The sequence below is a fragment of the Bombus terrestris genome, chromosome 3, assembly GCF_910591885.1.
Source record: "Bombus terrestris chromosome 3, iyBomTerr1.2, whole genome shotgun sequence".
In the NCBI taxonomy this organism is placed as follows: Eukaryota; Metazoa; Arthropoda; class Insecta; order Hymenoptera; family Apidae; genus Bombus; species Bombus terrestris.
Genome location: NC_063271.1, coordinates 6,522,580 through 6,545,330, shown reverse-complemented (window position 1 = coordinate 6,545,330; position 22,751 = coordinate 6,522,580). Strand labels below are relative to the sequence as shown.

The 22,751-nt window shown below is 39.3% G+C and overlaps 1 protein-coding gene across 3 annotated transcripts in view; it reads left to right on the top strand.

The window, feature by feature from the left end:
• The window catches only part of LOC100645554 (heparan sulfate glucosamine 3-O-sulfotransferase 5), a 155,891-nt gene that overhangs the window by 59,555 nt on the left and 73,585 nt on the right, over nucleotides 1-22,751 (top strand). For 2 of the 3 annotated variants that reach the window (XM_003394102.4, XM_012320521.3), the window contains one exon: nucleotides 13,894-13,980. The gene's annotated coding sequence lies outside the window, so the exon portion shown is untranslated. Of the gene's footprint in view, nucleotides 1-12,689; nucleotides 13,062-13,893; nucleotides 13,981-22,751 lie in introns of those variants that run through there. The other variant, XM_012320522.3, reaches the window with a different exon arrangement.

Here is a 22,751-nt window from a genome sequence, read left to right as displayed (position 1 = left end):
CAAAAGACTCGGGAACTTAACAAATCTGACACGTCCTGACAAACCGTCCCAAGTTTTTAATCCTTTTAACCCTTAACCCATTTTTGGTGCACGAGGTTTATGTACGAAGCAATTTTCGTACATAGGAAAAAGATACGTTCGTGAATATCGAAGTACTTGGTATAATTATTTATGACACGACACGTATAATATGTAAATGGAAATAGAAACGATTCCATGTAACGGCGAACGTATACGTACGCTTGCAGCAAATACGTATTGAACGTTGGAGGATGTATGTGTACGCCCTTCGTAGCGAAAGTCGTTAAATCGGCGTCTAAAATCACGCGAACGTGCGACCGCGTAGAAATTGTGAAAGATCGCGACGAGAGATAGGTTATCGGGTTTTGAAAAACCGAGTACACGTGTGCGTTCGTGCTAAATTCTTCCACACAAGAGAGTTTCAAGATTCGATTCATCACGCTCGTAAGAATTGTATGTAGGTCATCGAGCTTAATGCAGCGATCAATCATTCGTGCTGCGAACGAATTTGCTTTCGCCTTATCGCGTTATCGTTTGTCAAATTTCGCGATTTTTTTTGCATCGGTTGCTGCGTTTGACAGCTACAGGGTTATCTTTTTACCTCTGGATGTTGATCGATGGGAATAGAGTAGCGGGATCGACGTTGCTCTTCCAACATGTGTCTCTACGCTGAATTCTTCTTTTCTTTTTTTCATTCCAAGTTACGTATCCATAGAAAATGCAGATTTCCGTAGCCAGCTTCTCGATCCTCGAATGCATGGCGCTGCTACTTGGCGACATACAGTGGCTACAACGAGTATTGGCACACCCTCTTGTCTTCCAACGAAGCGTTTCTTCTTTTATCATGTTGTACATTTGATCCTCAAATTTTCCTAGTCACGTGGAAGTACTGGTAAATGATGGCAAGTACGATATACCTGCACCTAATTAATTAATATGTAAACGCTGTATGTAAACGCGATAGCGCGTCAATACCCTCTAATTTAACAGGGATAGGACACTTATCGTGTCACGTGTACAGCAGAGTACAAACAAAATGTAAAACCCATCTACGAGTAATTTCGTAATGTCCGATGAACTTATCGTTAAGTTACTCGTATCTCGCTTTAAATCTCTGCCAATTGCTTATAAAGTCGGAGAGACGTCACCCTTCTGGATTCGCGGGCGATTCTCGTTTTTGCGAGAGGTTTCTTGCGCGCCTATAGCCGGAAAATATAATCGTAGACGTCTCGCCGGCAACATCCGACGCCTATCAACAAAGAGACGCACGGAATTCGACCGTCGGTGATGGGATACTTTCGTTACCCTATGCTGCCAGGGTGAAAAGGAAGGACCGACGTTTCCTTCGAGCCGCAAAATTATTCCCGATAGCGGTAGCGAAGTTGAGAACGTTCCATCGTGGAACGAAATTGAAGGGGGTTAGGTTGGTGTGGGATAACGTACAGGCCCGGTCACCCTTATCAAAACCGGTTTGAGGAGCAGACGCGAAAGGTCGGTTGATAAATCTTTAAGCAAATTCAAGCTGGAGGGATTGTCGATACGTTGGTACGGTAGAGAAACATCGTGGAAATGACGAGGGAGGCTTGATTCTCGCGGATATCCCAAGGGTGACATACAGACTAGAACGTAGCCGTAGAAGGCGCGGATAAGGAAGAAAGATAGAGACAATGGTAGGGGATGAACGTGGCTGTGCGACTGTACGGAAAAGTATACAGTCGATTGGCCGCGAGTCTCGCTCGTGCCGGTCCTCTGTATTTTCATCCGAGCAAGAACCAAGGGAGAGGCCGATTGTGGAGTCGAGATTAAATTTGGAACGTTTCGTGTTATACGCTCGTGAAATTTAGAAAGGTAGGTATTCGCGCGAACGCGTCCCCGGGATGAAAGGAAATTTTCTCCGGGAGGAAAACGGTCAGCTGCGTATGCGAAAATTCATCGAGCCTCCCGAATGGGATACACGAAACGAGACGAAAGCGTATCGTTCTATTACCATGTTCCAATAAATAAGCCGTAGGACGAACGACAAGCGCGTATTGTCGTGCTTAAGTAGAATTTGTATGGTAGAAATTAGCGTAGTCGGGCGAGGTTTGCAAACGAACTAGATGATTCGCTTAATTCGACGTATAAACTCGTGCGGTATATCGCGAGGCATCGAGGTACGCGAGGTAAGAGGCGCGCGTAATACAATAACGAGCCTTTCGCAACTTCGCTTTTCCGCTGAAATATGGAAGTAGCCTTTAATCTTTTAAATGGAACGCTGGTGTTACCTTGCAGAGTTATAAAGAATATGAAACGTTGACCGAGTAAGCGTTGGCTCGCGTAGCCTCGCGTTAACCGCTAAGATTTTTATAAATCTAATAAATTCGTTCCCAGTGAAAAATGTAATATTACTGCGGTAAAACGATGCTTAGACGATAGCCACGAAACCGATACATATTAGATACGATCGTTGGGCCGACGACAAAAATAAAGCGCGTCATATCGGATCCAGTTTGATCTCTGGTTACGTTCGATGCGTCGTAATTTTATCAAACAGTTAATAATGTTCTATTTTTCCGACAATACCATCACTTCTTCCCAGCGTTAAACACTACTCGATTTCCGCGCAATCGATGCTCCTCTTTAAATAACAAGACGTTTATTTAAACCCGAACTACGAATATTCTAATTACGCGTTACGTACGTACGGTAGCTCGCGAAGGTACTCGAACACCTGCCACGGCATTTTTTCGCGAATATATTATACGTATATACTATACCGCACGAAATATCGTTAATTGAATCGTACGATACAAGCTGCAAGAAATTTATTGCAAACATTCTCTTAGCGAAAAATTACCATACGGTATAAATATCTTCAAATGTATACAATCAGCCGTGAAGCTAATAAATTCTCTCATTAAACATCATCATGGCTTTCCGATACAATGAATACAATTGATTGTTGGTATCCAAGTTTTACCGATATAACACGATAGCCGTTGGATTTCGTTGCAAAACTAACGAGATCTCCAGGTATTTCCTATAACGTACGCGTAAAAAGTTTGCTAGAGTGTTCACACGCCTTTTCCTCGTTCCCTGCTCTTTCTCGTCTTCGTCGAAACTACTGGCGAAAATTTATATTAATACCTGTAATTAGTCCAGTTTACCGGCTGTAAAACGTCCTGTTTGCGGGACCGAAAGAAGAGTCGGCGCGGGATAACAACGTTCTCGCCGTAATTTATATCGGGTTACGCGGTCAACGGTTGATAATAGGCAGCCGTGTTCTTTAAACGTTAATGCCGTGTCGGTCTCGCTCGATTCATATTCTCGCGAACATTGTGCCCGCTCATTATTGTTGCACCTCGAACGAGCGCTTTTCATCGGTGTTGGCGGCATAATAAGCGATTAATAGCGCCACAGGTTCGCAGCTGGTGACTCGATGAGAAGCCGCCATCGACAGCGTCATTTCCTAACCCCATTGAATGTATCGAGAGCCGATTGAGAGGAATGGGGTTGCGCCGGGTGTGCCGATGGTGATTGGTGTGCGGTTGCACGGTTGCTTGTAACTTTCTGATCGAATGGCGGTTTGTAATGTTTGCGAAATGTTTATGGAGCTATATTTAGATATATACATAAATATATTTTTATAAAAGTTTCTCTACGGAGATTGAGTGCCAGAGTAGCGCGGAAACTGTCGAGCAATTTGATGAGAGGTGGCTGAGGCCTTGGCGAACTAACGGTCCGCACAAAGCAACTTTGTGTAGGTGAAAATGATTTAATTTGCTTGGCGTTTAATGAATGACAAAGGCTGCAAGTGAAATATTTCGTTTGAGGAGAGCATGGCGCGGTCGACGCTCTGCGTTTGGAAATTATGTAAGTTAGCCATACCTTCTCGTTGAGCAGATTATTAACGCTACGTTGCTTAAAGCCTTTGTGAAACTAATGATTTCAAGGAAACGCGAACAAGTTCGAAGAATCGCTGGCCGAAGCTTTTAGATTCTTTTTTATTAGATCGACTTCGAAGTTTACGGCTGTGTCGTATAATTATAAGGTTCCTGATCCTTCGTCCATCAGTAATATGTATTTTTCGACGATTAAATTAATAAATAAGAATGCAGATCATCGGAATAGGCGTTCTTAGTTGATAAGAATAGGATCGATAATTGTTTACGCGCGTCTAATATATCGTTAAATGAAATTGGAAAGATCCGTAGATTACGTTACATCTTGAAACCAGTCGTTTCATAAATACTGGATTTTTAATTAACGCGGCAGTTCTTCTTCGTTTGCATTTTACGAGATGATCGACGGCTTAACATTTCAACGAGCAACTTAACTTGCTGTCAACTGCTTTATCGCGCTAAATAATTACTTTGTCATCGAATACTCGCGACGATCCACGGTATCTTCAATTTTTCTACGTCGAATTTTCAATTTCACGGTACTTGATGTATCTCGAATAGTTAAAATCGATAACAACTTTTGTTACCGACTTGTCGCTGCGTCCTGTCAATAATTCTATTTGTCTTATGCAGGGATATTTCGGTAAAGGGATGGCACCGCTTCTGCACGAATATTTTTTTGTTCGCTTTTCCACCGTAATCAAAATGTGACAACACAATATTTTTGTTAAAATATTCAACCGTATAAATTTGCGTATATTTTTCGTTCTAGATTAATGCCTACTACAGATTTATCGAGTTACGTGTCAACTCAGAGAGCTAGTGCTATTTATGCGAAAAAGTGTAACCAATGGATAAAATTTTACAAAAAGAAAAAGTAGCAAACGAGGAAAAAAATAATTCGTAATACGAGTAGTTTGAATCTCGTCGATATCGATTTACCAAGTTTACGAATTTGTGCTTTTCAGCATGATGGAAAAATGAAATACCGAGGTTACAGGAATTGCGAAGGCAACTAGTTGGAAGTTGCTGAATTTTCCTGATTTCTATACATCGAACCGCGTATAAACGTACAGAGACGTGCAAATGCCATGATCTGTATGGCTGTAGGAAAGGAAATAGGCCATTCGAATAGACGGGCTAAGCATTGTACGACAGCGAACGTAAATCGTCGAGTGCTATAATTTTATAGATACGTCTGAATAAAATGAACTTGATTCGAGACCGATTTTGCTGGCTCATAAGAGGACAGCTAATGAATTATTATTGCCAAGACGCTACCTACTAATTCCGATGCGATCGAAGCAACGTACACAAGGACGTAGTAAGTTATTTTCGCTTGACCGATCGTGTTCGATCGCGAGAACTATAACAACGTTGAATTATGTCATAATATATACAGGTTGAACGTCGATTTTTGATCGCCGAACACGTCGAGTATTTACGGCTGAAAGCTCGTTGAAAGTTTACCGTAGTCTGTCTGTACGCGCGCACTGTCGTGCACCCAAGGCACGCGCTTTTTTCCCATTGAAACGTATTTCCGATTATTTGTTTCCATTTTTGGGAAAACAACGAGGAGGTACAGCGATGTTTGATATAGTCTGCCGGTTTGTTTGTAAATTCTAGCTTTTACGGGGGCAAAAAATGTATTGTTTACGTGAGACCGAGGGCAGAAAATTTTTGAAAAAGCACTCATAGGTCGCGAGAAAATTTTAATACCGAATGAATAAAAAATGGTTGATCGATGTAGCTAGGCTGAAACTTTTAAATTCTAAATTCTGCAAACGAAGCGTAAAACCGAAATATTTTCCATGTCTATCTTTATATCAGGTTGCATCGTATATTAACGGCTGTTAAATGGAAACGCGCACTTTCGCGATCAAACAATATCGAACACGGTTTCGAAATTTTCAAACGGTAGATACCGGCTTTTAGCGTGATGTAAAATGTTCGCTGTGTCCGTGTCGCCGCTTTTATCTCCTACCTCGATGGACAATATGGAAAAAGTCTATACGTTTTTGCCAATTGAGATTCGATACTTGCTTTTCCAACGTTTAATTACGCGAATTAGACGACGATTTTGAAAGATAGCTTTTCGAGGTAGAATAATCTCGGTAATAAAATCTAATTTATTGCTTTAATGCAAGCGTCCGTCAGTTTATCGGTTTGATTTGATATTGTCAATTTTTTTCACTCGCTCTTACCCCGAAAATCTCTTATCCGTTACGTTTCTATTTTCTTAGCACCGTTTCAAATTCGATCAGGTGGGCAGGCGTCGATATTAAATTCACTCGATAAAACGCAAACGCGTTACCTGTCAGATTACCATTCGAAACTGGGAATATTAACACGAGTATGTGTATACAATACAACATGCTCGAGGCAATAAAATCAAACCGCCACCGACGGCCGCTCGATCCACCAAGCATACACTGGGGTGAAAATCAAAGGTCTACCTATTATCACCCCTTCTCTCTCTCTCTGTCTCTCTCTCTCTCTTTTGCTCTCTTTATTCGAGCTTCCGAGGCAGTCAAATTAGTATAGGAAAACCGATGTACTAGAAGAGATCGCACGAATCGTTGTGCTCCAAGGTGCAAGTAATTCGAGTTAAATAACGAAATAGCGTTAATTGAGTTAATTTATAAGTAATTCCCTACCATATATAGTTCGGAGTTCTTTCTAGTTTGCGGCATAGGAGTCTCTAAAATTTCTGTTCCGCAACAGGCGTGTGCCTCGATCAAAAATAAATCACAACAGTGGAAAACATGGAACAAAAGAAAACTGTCGGGTTTCACTGACAAGAATCGTCTTGCAACATTTAATTTCACCCTGAAAATCTTCCGGAGCAACTAAACGTACGAAAACGTCAAGTTGCGTCACGTAACGCCATCGTCTCGACGCAATCGCGAGCTTGATACCGATCGAGCAATAGCCAACCCGTATGTACGTTGAAAGAATAACGAAAGACGTTGCCGTGCGAATCGAGGCTATTGGCGATCGAGATATTAGAAGATAAAGACGAAGACGTTAGATTTTTTAAGCGTCTAAGGAGTAGTGTACTTGGAGGTTTCACGTCGACACAGGTGGACGGGGTGAATTTCATTGACCTCGATTTCATAGCACACACGAGGGTCCCTTAATCACCCTTGACCCCTTTCCTCAACGAAATTGTGCATACAACCTTTTCCAATCTTCCGCATCTACAGCCACAATGGATCTTTAGAGGAGCTGCCGGCATCCCTTGAGCGTTACTTCAGAGCCAGCTTGGCGCTAGTTATACGTTCAACCTTCGATCCGATCGAAATGCCTCTGACAGCTTCTGACACCTTCCCTGGTAACGACGTTAGGCTGTATCCCCGTGAAATGACCGCGAAACCGAATGATCGGAACTTTGCTTGACTAGGGGATCGAGAGAGTTATTCACGGACCGGACGTGTAGTTTACGTCTATCAAGATCGCCTGTAATACGTATCGGGTCGTCGTATAAATAATGCCAATCTTGCGAAGGGGTGCTCGATGAATTTATCAGCATCAACCAGGACAGTTTCTTGTGCGCAGAGCGTGACATATAACTGGACTGATTTTTATGCATTTATGGGAAATTGAAAGACAGAAGGCACAGAGAGGTCGTAATACGCTAAAAAATATATAATGTAGTAAACTACGCATCGATAATATTTGTAAAGTAGATAGAAAGTAGATCAGCGAGAAATCTCTGTTTTAGTTTCCGTTTGCTCAATCGTATTCATAAAAATTCATAAAAAGTTTGTTGAAAACTGCGCTAGAGTCACAAAGTTGGAATATAACTTTAAGAGCAGATAGGGACGTAGCTCGTGATAAGAACGTAGCTTCGTCCGGATATGATAGACACCCTATAGAGAGGGGAGAATTCTGTTCGAAGAGGTCGAACATGAAATGGAAGTTGTGTCAAGGCTGTCGTTATCGTACGATGTTGTATATCGTCCGGGTGTAGATTCAGGGAATCAATGGATACTATCGGACGTGCCTGGAAATCAGAATTTTGGCCTATATGGCCGTTTGTCGTAAAGACAGATCCCCTACGATTAGACTTCAGCGATGCCTGCCACATATCAAGTACATATTATGTCGCTTATGCTAAGTTATCGTAAAATAAGACTCTGTTTATCCGAAATCGTGGAAGGGCAAACCTATTCGAATAACAAGATGTCTTGGATAACAGGAGTTCGCTAATTCTCTCTTCCACCTCTGTCCCTTCGGATAACAAGAGCTGATGTTCGTATTACTGGATTTCAATTAATCTGTTCGTGCGTGTTGCTTCTCACGATATAGAATGCCATAAAATCGATCGGACGTTGAATTTCGCCATGCGACTGATTACTTTCTTAAACGTGTCGATCCGTAATTTGTAACGAAGATCGAAACGAATGCATCGATCTTTCTTCAAAAATATTAAAATTCGTCGTTCGTATTACGTGGAAATCGTCGTTTCCTTGCACGTATAACGACCAATGCTTCAAGTTTTCAAGTAAAATATTCGTTTCGTATTAATATATCGCCGTGGTAAACACGTCTTCGGCAGCTGAGCAAATATTCATAGAAGTTAGCATGTATAGAGTGAACGTTCTTGTGCATCGAGTACAACGAAACAAGTTCGCATAACTGGTGCATGGTGCAGTGTGGGCCTGGATGGTGAGAGCTCGGCAACATGTTCGGTAAAGCAGGTACTGTAGCAAAATTTGTTTGAATAAGCCGAGTTTGGACAAATGGACTTCTATCGTACAACGCATACGTAATGACAACTTACGAGATATTTCTAACCGAGTTTACGCATAATTTTACAAGGCAATGTAACGTACGCGTATACTTAGCCGCTTTGCAGTGCTTCGAAAGAAAATTAACGACGACCAGCGTACGAAGTGAAATTTTAAGAAAGACAGTTCTCCTTTGACTATCTTTTGACGTTGATTCGGGATGATCGTCAAAAGGCACGCACGCTTTGGAAATACGTACGATGGCTACATACGAATTTCTGTTTCATGAAAATTTCGTTTGCGCATGAAACATTTTTCCTTCTATTTTTGAGCGCGGGTTATTTTTTTTTTTTTTACACAAGGTTTTTTTTCTTCCTTTTACTTTTTGCGATGGAGGAGAGAGAACGTATAAATGTACATTTTCCAGAAACCTTTTAGGTCGACGTACGACGTCGATTTTTATTTACACACGCGCGACGTACGATACTTTGCTTTCGAAAAAAGGCTCCGAGCTTTCTACAGTTTCGGAGATCGTTGCAAACATCGCTTTCTATTCTGCGGGGAAATTAGCTGGAAACAAGGTCTCGTCGAAAATCGACGTTTATTATGCAACAACCTAATATAATCGTACTTCGATATTTAACACGATTAGCTGTTATCTCATTTTGAAGTCGAACGATATTAAAATCATGTCTACTAATTGAGTTACAACTTAAATTATACAATCTGAAACTTTGGATAATAACAGTAATCAATGCTTCTGTGGAAATTGTAATTTATGCATTACGAAGTAACGAGCAACGTATTTTACGGATTAGCTTACTGCACGATGTACCGCCATAGCCGTTGCTGAATAACAGCTGAAAATCTTGTAAAATATAGCTCGCATAAAATGTAGCATTACATGCGTATTTTTCATAAAGCATGATCCGTGTTAGCCTCGTGCTTTTTCTGAAGCGTGCAATTTTAAATAATCACATAGCGAAGCTACGTGTCCCAGAACTCGTCCGAAATTAAAAATCTGCATCGTATTCTCGTGTTGCTAATGATTGCTGCGGTATAAGTACATAGATGTTTTACTAACACGTAAAATACGAATACGTAATCGCTTTCGGTTACGGTTTATTTGCGTTGAAATTGTAAATTGCGCGATGTAGGTTACCGGTTCGATGACGCTTTCATAGACATTGTAGAAGTAAAATATAACTCGCTAGCAGGATATTGTCAAATGTACAAAAATTCTGTTGCTGTTGCTGCAGTAACATTCTACAGTTTTATTAAAACCCTTTAAGTGTTCTACGCGTTACTACCATCGACCGGTTATCGAGAAACTTCCTATCGAAAATTGTTTTGTTTTTGATAGTTCCACCGATAAATGAGTGTTTTTTACACTGTTTCAGATGTGAAAATATCGAATATCCCGTAAACATGTTTGAAACGGATATTACGTGGTCTAATGGGTAAAATTTTAATAAAAAAGAAAGATTTTTCTTCTTACTCCATCTTACTTCTTTTTCAGATAACTCTGTTATCGATTTGGTATTTTATTTATTTATTTATTTTTACACAGTCCCTTCCTTGCAGGTTTAGGCGAAGTTCCAGATTCACAGTATATCGCATTCTTTGATTCTCTGATACTCGCTTGAAATTTACGTTCCATTTCGTACACAAAAATAAAATATACAATTTTAAACAACAATTATTTCCTGTTAGTTTTAGTACAATATCGGAAGTGTCTAAGAAATCGTAAGCGATCGTTACACGAACATTCTCTGTATCAAACGTGATATACAATTAATTTAGTTTATTAGATTTTATCCAATATATCGATGGTTTTTAAATAGCGCGGGAAGAAACACGTAATTGCCTCGCGAATTAATCGGATAACAGAAAGTAGATAAACCTGTGGAATTAATAGAAAGCCGCGAGTAGAAAACGAGACATGGCGTGATCCAAGTTTCTCGTTAAGGTCGTTTCATTCGTTCACCAGGAAAGATAGAGCGGTTAAACGTATAACTTTACCCAGGGCCAATACAGACCTAATGAAACCGGGAATCCCTGATGGCGGATAAATAGCATCGACATTGTTCAATTTACTCGTAACGTGGCCTCTCGTTAATCGTCTGGAATTTCGATCGATCTGCGACAAAATTCGGCTATCAACCGCTTTCAAAATTGTTGCGCGCTTCGTTCGAACTCTTTGCTACCTTAGAATCACCGGAGCTCGATCATGCGAAATATTATAATTAATTACGAGATGACCGGACAATCGAATAAGTCAAACTATGACTATGTTGCTGTAATGTAATTTTGATCTTCGTTTATTTTTTCTAATCTGTTTTTCAATCTCTCTCTGTGTTCCGTTAAGTTACAATTTTTTAAAGAATCACTCCCGTTCCGCAGTCTTCGAACATATTACTCGAACTTTATAGAGTTCGTCTAAGAGTGCAGGATTTGTAGTTTGAGTACTTTGAGCTACTTACTTTGTGATATCTCGAGGTACTTGGCTTCGCTGCGCGCGTAATCACCGATTCCACCGTGTATGCATTCCTCGAGTGTACCACCGAGTCGCATATTTCGAATTACTGATGGCTTGGCATCGAGTTATACGGGTATTATACAGTGTATATCAGGTATTTGACATATGCTCTTTCGCAACACGACGCGTAACATCAAACATATATACATACTGTTTAGACTATGATATTATTTGCTTTACCCTAAAACACATTATAAAGCCAAGCTGGATAGTTTACAAAGACATATTTATGATTCTTTACGTCTCGATCGTGTTTTTAATAGTACGTTGCGCTTCGTGAATATTTTTACCATGAAACTGTTCATTTCCTTATAGGAAAATGTTTCTTCTTCCGGTTACATGTTAACACGATTGAAACCCGAAGAATCACAAATACGTTATCTAATAATACTTTACTTATAAGCGAAAGCTCACAATCTAAGAACTTTTACGATGTTCGTCGGTAAAATATAATTTAATAACACGACGGTAAAAGCCAAGTCGATTTTCGTGGACCAACGAGTTCACGTTTCACAGACAAATACAATGAGACGCTCGTTTGACAATTCATGTAGCCGAAAAGTCTGTCGGTTTAATAAAAGGGAACGCCGTTTGCGGAGGTTTACGAGGTTAATCTCTTCCACGTTAAACGTTCCCGTAACATCGTCAGAACCACTTTTTCTCGTTGGACTTTTCTCTTCTGTTATAATATTAAGAACGTTTATGACGATACCCGATGCAGATGGAGAAAATTCTCGCACGATTCTTCTTTTAGAGTTGCTCTCTTTCTCATCGCGTTTCTCTTCCGCTTTCATTGTAACGCGTTCGTCATAAACTCTCGTCGGTTGTATGTATGTCGTTGTGTGTCTTGTCGCTCAGTGAGCAGAGCATGTTGTCCCATTTTTATGCAAGTTGATTCAAAATCTAAAAGGTACACAGTGCAAACCTTTGTGATATGTTGAATACCAATATACAAAGAGAATTTGTAATAAAAAGAAGAATGTTGAAGTTATTTTATGTTTTTGAATACAAAGAGGCGAATTTGGTTGAGAATGCCTGGTTTCGGGAGAATAGCATCGAAGGTCTATTTGTGGGTCCCATCGACACGCGTGTATCGATATGCTGTTCGGATCTTCGATCGAGCGATCGTAAAACATTTAATAGCGAATAAAAACAGACTAGGAATATCAAGAAAAGAATTTATATGAGGAAGAAAGTATAACCTACTAATATATTAGCGATTTTTTAAAACATGCGTGCAATTTAAAGTTTACAGTTTACATCAGATGGTAAAGTTTCACTAAAAGTAGAAGATTTAGCAAACAGAGGTGTAGAAATGGAGTCTTGAGACTTTTGAATGAGATTATATTTGTGAGTCAATTGAATTTTTATTACGCAATACGTTTCTCTTTGTTCTGACGTTTCGTTTCGCTTTATCAGGGTAGACCTGAACATTAATTCCAACGAACTACAAATATGTCATCTAATCATTTTTCTTTATTAGTAAACGTTTCAAATTTGGACCACGTTAGATAACAATGCACGTAGTGGAGATAACATTTTGATCTTCGCGCCCTTTATGGGCGCGTCGGTTCGCAGCGCCTCGTGCGGTAAAATATTGCATTCTTCCTTATAACAACGCGTGGCGCGTTTTCACATTGAATAACCTAAGTGTTGTGTCTGTCGAAATATCATTAATAATCATCAAAATATATCGTGTTCTCACTTCATTTTCTACCAGTATATTAATAATAACAGTGAGCATAGGAACATGGTGGAATTCCTTAAGAAACCGTACAGTGTCTTGAATTATCGTGCAATGAAAATTGGCTGGTTCTATAAACGTTTCTATAAACGTCACAACACGTTTGTCAAAGCTGTTTTTTCACAGGAATCGTTAATTTTCAAGTGAGTAAGGTTATTTCTGTATTGTTATAACATCGTTATTGTTACGCGTTCAACTATCATTATTTTCGTAAACAATGGTTTACGTATCGAGATAATCGTGTTTGACGATAGTATCGAGGAATACGAATACGAATATCTTTAGGTAAATAATCGTCAAAACAATTCGGGACGCATATCCAGTTATTTACGAAGGTATTTGTACGCCCACCGTAGTAAATCTTTACGTGTATGATGATACATCTTGTGTATTACATAAAACACTTATGTAACTGCTATTATGGCAAAATTTGACCACAATCTGACAATATGTATATATAGAAGTTACAAGATATTTATTGCGAACTTGTATTTAAGTAAAGAATTAATATATAGTATGAATAATTGCTTTATATAATAACTGTTAAAGATATTGAACGATACTCCAATTGAATACCGACATTCAACGATATTATGGATGACTGCTTGTTTTTATTTTTGTGATCTCTACAAAATATATCAAAATCGTTAAAAATTTTACCAATATAATTTACCGACAGTCACTATAGTGCGAATAAAATTTCAAAATATTCATAAAGAGTTCAAATAGCTTCGTTAGCCACGATAAATGCGCAATGAATGTATCCAATATTTGTCATATCGGTAGAAATTAAAGAAATATTTGTATAGGTGATAGAGCTCTCGCAGGGCGCGCTGTATAATGTAATTTATGGACAAAGGATAGTTGGTGCTATCATTTGTCGTGACTTGAATGTTAACGAAGAAGTGAAATATTCATCACGAAAAGTTCACTGCGGCGCAAGGCTAATCAGTTTGTTTCTGTGCGTGATTACAGATTTCTGGGTATAAAAATCAGCTTGCATGGACCTTGACTAGCCGGCCTTAATGCGAGGACTGCAGGCATTCAGTGCACCGAGAGAGGGTGAGTTTATTATTTATCGATCGTTCAATTTCTTTCTTCACCGATTACAAATATAATACGAGGCAGAAATTGAACTGGGCGAGCGATTAAAAGTAAAAAAAGAAAAAAAAAAAGAAATAAAACAAAAGATATAACGTATAAACCGAAGTTCGATTAATAGTTCGTCGGAAATCGTTCGATGGATCGTAGGAACTTAATCACCAACCCCATCAACACATATTTAAAATGTTTTGCAGAATAATTTTGTTCGATGAATGTACTTGATCGTTACAACTTTTATCGAGTTTGAATCGTATTATGGTAGCTTTATCGCAATATTATCTGGCATTCCCTGTAATTTTACCGAAGCATTCTGTATACGTGTCGTTCAATAGAAAAGAATGAACGCTCTATATTTATCGATAGATTGCGGATTTTTCTGCATTTGCAATAAATTGAAAGATGCAAGAATATATAGATCCATCTTTTAGTTCTGCCCATAAAAATATGAAATTGCATAAAAGTCCACAATCTCTGCGTGTCGTATGTAGAATTTTAGTAGGAAACACGCTGTTCGAATAATAGAACGGCCGCGTTAGACAATTCTATTAAACAAAATTGAATTTCCTATTAAATCAATTGAAGCCGTAAACGACCGAAATTATAAAACAGCGTAATTAAAGTTTGCCCCGTGAGAAGTTGAGGAAATCGTATTTACTTCTCCTCATATCTACTGTACTAATACCACGTTGCAGTAGTTAAATACCGTTCATTAAGTCATAAGTAGCCTGTGAAAGTGAATGGTTAACAAGCTACTAAAACTTTCTGAACATAGTTCTCGTACATCCTTGTTTGATTCGTGTGATAAATTGTAGAGAGTTTAGTGGTTAGTTATCCGTATAGAGTTAAAGAGATGGATCGGTTCGTTAATTTTAGTAAATACAACGAGTGTATATATATTGGAGATAAATATCGACACCATAGGACGAAAGGTAGACAAAAATCGACGTAATTTCTTAATATTTCCTTCTCGTAAAAAGAATTCTCCTTTTGAAAAATTGCAACTTGCTTTGGAAAGGTTCGGCGATTTCGTATTTGTACCGATAGCACGTACTTATTTTCCCAGCGGTCCGTACCCTTTCTTACACTGTGATATTAAAATAGAGAAATATCCTTACAGCCGGAGAAAAAGAAAAGACGTTGCCGTTCTTTTCTTAGATTATGTGGTAGAGGGAAATCACGTCCATGAAACTGTTGGTTTTCTAGCGAGCTCGTCCAGTAGAAGTACGTACTAAGCCGAAACAATCGATTCAAATCCCCTAGTGACGTAGCAATCTTCTTCGTGATACTTTCGTGGACTAACGCTTCAGTTGCGGACGGTAATTGTATGAAATCGCGGGAGAAATTACGGGAATCGTACATTCAACGCGCAACCTACTGAATATTACATCAGTTCTGGAATCTGGCGATGGTATTCAGTGATCTTTTCCACCCTGTTTAACAACTTCTGGATATTTTTACTGACAAATCGCACGGTATCCTCGTGCGTATTCTTTATAGATGGATAAACGTCCGAAGGACATTTAGCAGAGAATTATTTTATCGATTACATATACCATCGAGGACAAAAATAATTGGACAGTGGAAAGTTTGGCAGTGGAAACACGTGTCGATGAAATTCCGCTGAATACGACTCGGTTACAAAGATGTGAATGTTAATTTCGATTCTTTATCAAATGATTTATGTACTGCAGGAGTATGTAAGAAATAAAAGTAAAGTGTCGAAGTGTCCCTGATTCCATGTATTTCATTGTAATTTTAGTATTTTAATATTGGCAGACAATATAACGAACGAAACGTTTAATAGCGATTATAAATCGCAGATTAGTATCGAGAATGATTCATTAAACATTTGCGTATATTTTAAACAGATAAGTGAAATCGCGACGATTTAGATCTTCTGTATAATTTAGTAGGTTAAAGAGACGGCCTTGATCGATTGGTATAAAACTGTCACGAGCTATCTGGATAATGCCAAACTTGAAAAATATTTCTTCTAAATTAATTAAAGTTACTTGATTGGATCTACATCCTTGAACTATAAGAATCGTTCCATCATTTTCAAAGTAATGAGCGGCTCGGTGAACAGAAATGACAAAAAAAGAAACGTGCCCTTAAGAACGCTTTATCCTCTTTCAATTTCCTTTCAAATGTAAAAATATCGGACGCTCCAGTTTAATAATTTTGCAGATCTAATTCCCTATTTGTTAAAACGTTTCCTCAAATAGATTATTATACGACGTGATACCAGTTTGTTTATGTAAATCAAGATGGGTCGGATAAAATGATCAGTTAACGTTCTTAAAGCAGAAAAATAAAGGAATTGGGATACTCTTAAAAACGGTTACACCGGTAAAACTGTTTACGTGAAAATAAGATCGGCACAATAACATACATTCAATGGAAATGTTAAAATTATAATCAAAATTGTAATTACAACGCTGAACCGCAATGGTAATTACATTTCACTGGCGTAAGCTGATTACGTTTCAAAACACAGCGACACGAAGAAGTGAAAGTAATAAAGGGCAAAGTATGTACTTAAACGTAATGAATTCTCATACAATTTCGTGTTTCTCCCTGGTTCATATCGCCATCATAACGACGCGTATTACATTTCTATTATTAATATCGTGCTTTTTATCTGCTCTCGAAAGTTTCGCTTGCTTCTTTCAGTAAAAATATTATTTAACTTCAATCGTCGAGTTGCTCGAGTAATTATACTATTTTGACGTTCGTAATACCCTTTCTACGTTAAACAGAGAAGTTGAAGTGGATAATTACAGTTTGAATCATTTTTGAAATACGTATTTGTCACCTTTTTCTTTTCAGCGGTACAACTCCATTACGCCTTCGGTGCTCCGGAATAACGAAAGCAATTTAAAAATGTCAACGCGATCGTGAAATTTCCAGAAACGAAAGGTTCTATTAAACATTCCCTTTGTCATTAGAAATTAAACTGTTACTTCACAGACCGTTTTACTTATCACATGTTCGTTGATCACGGTACAATTTTAAATTGTAGTCCGCCTACCTACGTTTAAACGATACTTTTGCCGACTAGTTGAATTGGTTTGCTCTTATCGAGTCCGACTGTAAGTATTAGGTTGTCCGGAAAGTGCCTTTCTTTTACAGACGTCTTTTACACCAAAATGCATCTTTATACAAACATAAAACCTAATCTGTCGAACGTTGTGATCTCTAGTTTGATAGAACGAAATGGATCATACGTAATTCGATAAAATAATATAAAATAGGAAATGTTGTGCATCCATTATTTCCTTATAAAATTTAAAGAAACTTTTCCGACGACCTAATATACAACGATAAAAAAAACAGATCCACCCGACAGTGAAAAGTATTCTACGAGTAGACTGCAAATCGGTTACTATAAATATATCATTGAGAGTAGTTGGATTGGTTTCCGACGATCCCAACTTAGATGCAAGGATACGACGACGAAGGCAAATCGATGGAGGAGTTAGGCTCAAAGTAGAATAGCTCCGTGTTTATCGCGGCGTGTTCTGCATCTTTAACCGTCCCATCCTACAGACATTCGTATTATGTCGCGATCTCTCCTTCAGTTGATGATCAATTTGTAACTGTTCGGAGAGTTTGCGAACATTGAACGATATCAACGCTCAAGGTCGATTAAAGAGTTCTAACACGATCGTGATTTCATTCAATGCTTATTTCGAAGCGCGTCTCGTTCTCTGAGTATCTGGTGCTTACGTTCTAGGTGTCAGTCTAAGGGGTGTGTTTTCTTTAATGTTTTCTACCAGGCGGGAATCTGTATCCGTCGAATTGTGCGATTGTCGAAACGTCGTGAGCATCTCGCAAGTGGCGCGTCACGTGCGTATCTGATCGTAGCGTAACGTCCCGTTAACGACATCGTCCGGTGCTCCATCGTTGAGTTCTCATCTGGTGTCGAAATTTATCGAGCGGGCCCGTCGAGCGCTTAAAAAACTAATTAAGTTGTCGACGTGGTCCGAGTTGTAAACTTTGTAACGTGCGATGTGGAAAAATTCCAACTTCTCGAAAATAGCCGATACGCTGTCCGTATCGTAAACTTGGGATAATCTTGTATCCTAAAGATATTATAGTCCGTAAAAGTGGATTGTTTTCGCGTTTGTGTAGCTGGTTCGCTCGGCCTATTCGTCGTAAACGATCGAAATATTCGAAATTGGGTCATTATTGCCGACGATGGCCAGTGGCCGATGTTTGGCAATTCTTGTCGTGGAATTGTAGCCGGTAGAAACGTGACATTTAGATGGTGGCTCGTATCCAGGCCAATCACGCTTCGCAGAAGAATTAACTTGGTTTCAAGAACTCCCTTTCTTTCTCGTCCTCCGCAGTTACTCTCTCTTTGCCCTCTCGCTTTTTCCTTTCCTACGATTCGCGATGAATCCCCGAAAGACAGGAGAAACGAGAGTAGCTAGACAGTCAGCCAGGCCGAATTTCTCCACGAAACATTCGTTGGCAAAGAGCAGCCTCGAATTGGAACGATTCGGCTGCTGATAATGACCGTCGTCGTACATCTTCTTGCTTTCGTTTTTTCCCAACTTCCTACCTACGAGTCGTCGTCTATCGACTCAGCCTCAGTGGCACGGGTTTAACGAAAGAACCAGATAAGATTGATTTTCGAAGATCCGCTCTTGGCTAGCATTTTCACGATGACGAATTTCCGATTGGTCGGGTCGTCTTCGACTTTACCTCGACATGTACAGCGAGCCCTGGAAATACGCAACTCTTTTACGTCCTCGATATTCGAAAGATCGATATTTGCGATTACGATCTTCATTTGCAAATTCTTACTAGCGACGATGCATTGGGCCGGCAACTAAGTGATTGCGGATTTTGTCATTAGGTGGTATTGTCAAAATCCGCAATCACTTAGTTGCCATGTTGGTCATATGTGACCGGCCACGGTTTCTCCTATGACGCCATGGTGGTCATTGGTGACCGGAGCGCTTCAACTTCTTACAATTGTAAAAATTGAATGAAAATTGACAATTAGGGTATTTTGAATATAACCGATAAATAGAAGATACGTTGAAATAAAAAGTGCCCCACCGAACGGTTAAACATTTTTATCAGAACACGAATAAAAAAAATGAGAACAAATCTTGCATCTAACGGTACACTGTGCTAAAACACTGTGGCATCCTCGGCGAAACATGTGATTTCGGCGTGGCATTCAAAGTGTTAAACGCAAGTGGTATAGCAATACTATAGTAATAGCAAAATACCGTGGATTTACGAAACGGGATTGTATTTGACAAGAGCGATGAATAAGCAACGAATACTATATACGTCGGAATAGACCGTCGACAACGCGGTGAAAAATATCTAGTACAAATGTTACTAATACATATGTGCATACATACGAGTAAATCGCTGGCAACTTTGAACTCTCTTTTGTGCGCGCCTGTATGTTTGAAATAAGCAAACTTATCTCATCATCGAAGGAATTTTTATCGTTGAAAATTTTGAAATTCGTATTCTGGAACGATAGGAATCGTTCGAAGTTGACGATCGAGAAAAAGATGGTAGGAATATTTCAACGATTCAGTGTAATTTTAATACGTAAAATTCCCGCATTTTCAACCTTCTGTTCCCTCGTCCATATATTACAACGTCCACGTTTATAATCGGCTCGAGTTAACAAAGACTCACAGTAAAGTAAAGTAAATATTTCTATAAAAAATTTCACAGATTACAGAGTATCGCCAAATGAAGTTGCGGCGTGTTTTGCGAAAAAACACGTTCCCGTTGTTGCAAAGCGAACCGCATCCGTGAATCGTTACGTCTGACGTAATTTTCGTCGAAGATCGTACCGTGGATCGTATCGAAAGCAAACATTGCATAATAAACTTTCAAAAATAGACAGGAGAACGCGTTGGAATTGCGTAGTCGGTTCGTATGTACGTACAGAGAAACGGGGATAGATGAACTGGTATTTATTCATTGGAAAGCAATAGCGAATGAGTCGGTAATGCATGCGCATCAAGTAGTATGATGTTACAGTTCACAGTTTGCATATTAAAAGCTTCGATGAGGCAAGATAACGCGTTTGTTCCACGTTGCATGTTTGTCGTTCTCTATGGTAGAAACTTTGCATTGTCTATATCGCTGTTGTAACGTGTATTTTGGAATAGCGTATCGTTCGTCGTTGACGAAATAGAATTTTCATTCATCATTGAAAAATGTAAAGAGAAGGATAAATTAAATGACGCGTCCTCATCAACCTCGATACTTTCATCCTTGTTATTTCGTTAGCTTTTACCATCGTTTCTGTAGCACCGTGTCCCTTTCGATCCGTACGCGTTCATGCGTAAAAACAGGACACTCTGTATACAGATATACGGCGGGATTCTTCGTTGTTCAATGAAAATTAACTGACATCGAAACGAAGCAACTCGCGGAATGATCGTAACAGTAATTACAAAGCGTAATTATCGAGTTTTATAATCATGCAATGCCAGGTTGCAGTGAAGTCGCTGAGAACGATCGTTATCGACTTTTACGACACGATTTTATGAACAGAGGGAGTGTCCACCGAGACTCTGCCTTACATCTTGGCTATCTTTTAGATATTTGTCGACAATTTCCGACCCATTCGATAGGAAATGCATTTCGTTTCGTACCCGCGCGAAACGTTCCAAGTTGCGTTCGTTTCTCAAATTAAACTACCGTGAAATTTTCTTCGCAAAAATTCAACTCGAAGAATCTTCCAACTTGTTTTCTGTATTTCTGGTAAAAGAAAGCTGATGTTTGCGTTTAAGGGGAAGAAGTTGTAGAAATAAATGGCGATATAATACAATACAGAGGATCGATTGGCGCGTCGTTACGCATTTCTTTCGTGTCGTGGCTGCCTTAAAACTGTTAAAATATTTAGTTTCGTCCCGTCGGTTCCTTCTCCAACGACGTTTGTTCGAACGGAAAGAAAGAAAAAGTGCGGTGTAAACTGGTTGTACAAAATATTCACCGTCGTAAGAACGGCGTGACGCGACAACGGTTTAATTAAAATTCCATCTGACCTATTAGCAGCAACTTGATCGCGAAAACTGTTTCTCATTCACGGGACTGGTAATTTCACGCCCAAGCTCGATTTATAACGCCTACCAAGCGTTCAGCTATATCTGCCCCTTCGCCCACGATAAAAGTGCAGAGCCTTTTGCCGCAGTCTTTTAAACCGTTCAGCTGTAAGCGGCTTGCCTGACTTTAACTTCAACTCCCGTCCTTTCCATGTCAAACTTTATTTGTTGCCGTTTACGCCAAACCTCGGGTTCGGAGCTTTCTCTCTGCAGTTTCCTGAAAAATCTCGAATATATTCCACTCTGTACATTTGCACGACGCAAAAGACGAAGGGGAACGCGTTAATGACGCCCGCGTTTCTATTATATTCGCGGAGAAATACGACAGGCAAACGACGGTTCTACGATGACACGACGCGACGTTCAATTTTTTAAGAGCAAAAAAAAAAAAAAAGAACTTTCCCAACGAAAGCAACGCGTGAAAGCAAAGCAAAGAGGGAAAAGTTTGGAAGTGTCGGGAAATAAAAAGTTAACTTCGTTCGTCTTTGATTTCTTGTTTGTTCCTTGTTTCTTCTTTCTTCCTCCTTTTTTTAACGCGTCGTCGTTGTATTTTTTAGCTCCTTGGAACATTTTTGCAGCTTTATACGTGACGCGTTGTACTTGCGTAAATTGAGGAGGACGAGAGAAGAGAACGAGAAATACCGTCCTTTTTATCGCAGATTCGATTTGCGTAACGTCGTACTTGTTACACAGATCGGTCACAAAGATGTACGCGTAGCCTTCAAATATAAAACATCGTAATTAGAACGTTGGTTGTACGAATTTCGTTGATACATTAGGACGCTATGTCGTTGAAACGTAGCACAGTTTATTCGCCTTCACCTTTGTTAGGAGGAAACGACTAGAAAGATATAAAATATTATATACGCCTGTTATGTCTACGTGAAATCATAAAAATACCGTCGAACCTCGAGAGTGAAGCAAAAATCTTCGAGTTACGGAGCTCTCGACTTATCGAAATTTCCCAGGAAAAGAGGTTTAACGAACGAAAATTCAACGTACGGAGACTTTGTGCGCGATTATATTCACTTTCCAGAAACTGTTAGTATTTCCAGGTTGCTTTTAGAACTCGTTTCAAGTACATAAGTGCGTAAATAACGTACACAGGAGCATAAACGTGAAAGTTAAAGACCCCGGGATAGCGACAATTATGCGTTCGCTTTATGAGAAACGATTAGCTTTGAATATGCACGTTGTCGAAGGACAAGAAAGTGGATACACGTCTTGTATCGTCTTACGTTATCAGGGACAATTCTAACAGTCGGAAGAAAGGAAAAAATATGGAGTGTTCGATTTTTCACATCTTGCGACAAAGCTGATATATCTTCGATTCGAGTTGCAGAGGCAATGGCGATAAAAGTCCGTCTCGTAGAGGTCTGGCTATTCTAAATTCGAGTTACAGAGGTAAAATAATGCCTCTGGACACGTGACAAATAATTCCAGTCGGAATAAGTTTTATTTCGACTTCTGGAGATTCTCCTAGCGGAGCGGAAGGGAATGTACAGAATTGTAGTCTTACAAAGGTTCTCGAGTTATAGAGGTTCGACTGTAACATCTCCTTGACGTTAAAAAAGATGAAAAGTGTCGTAATTTCCGATGTGAATCCAGACATTTCTCTGTGTTAAATGTTGTTCT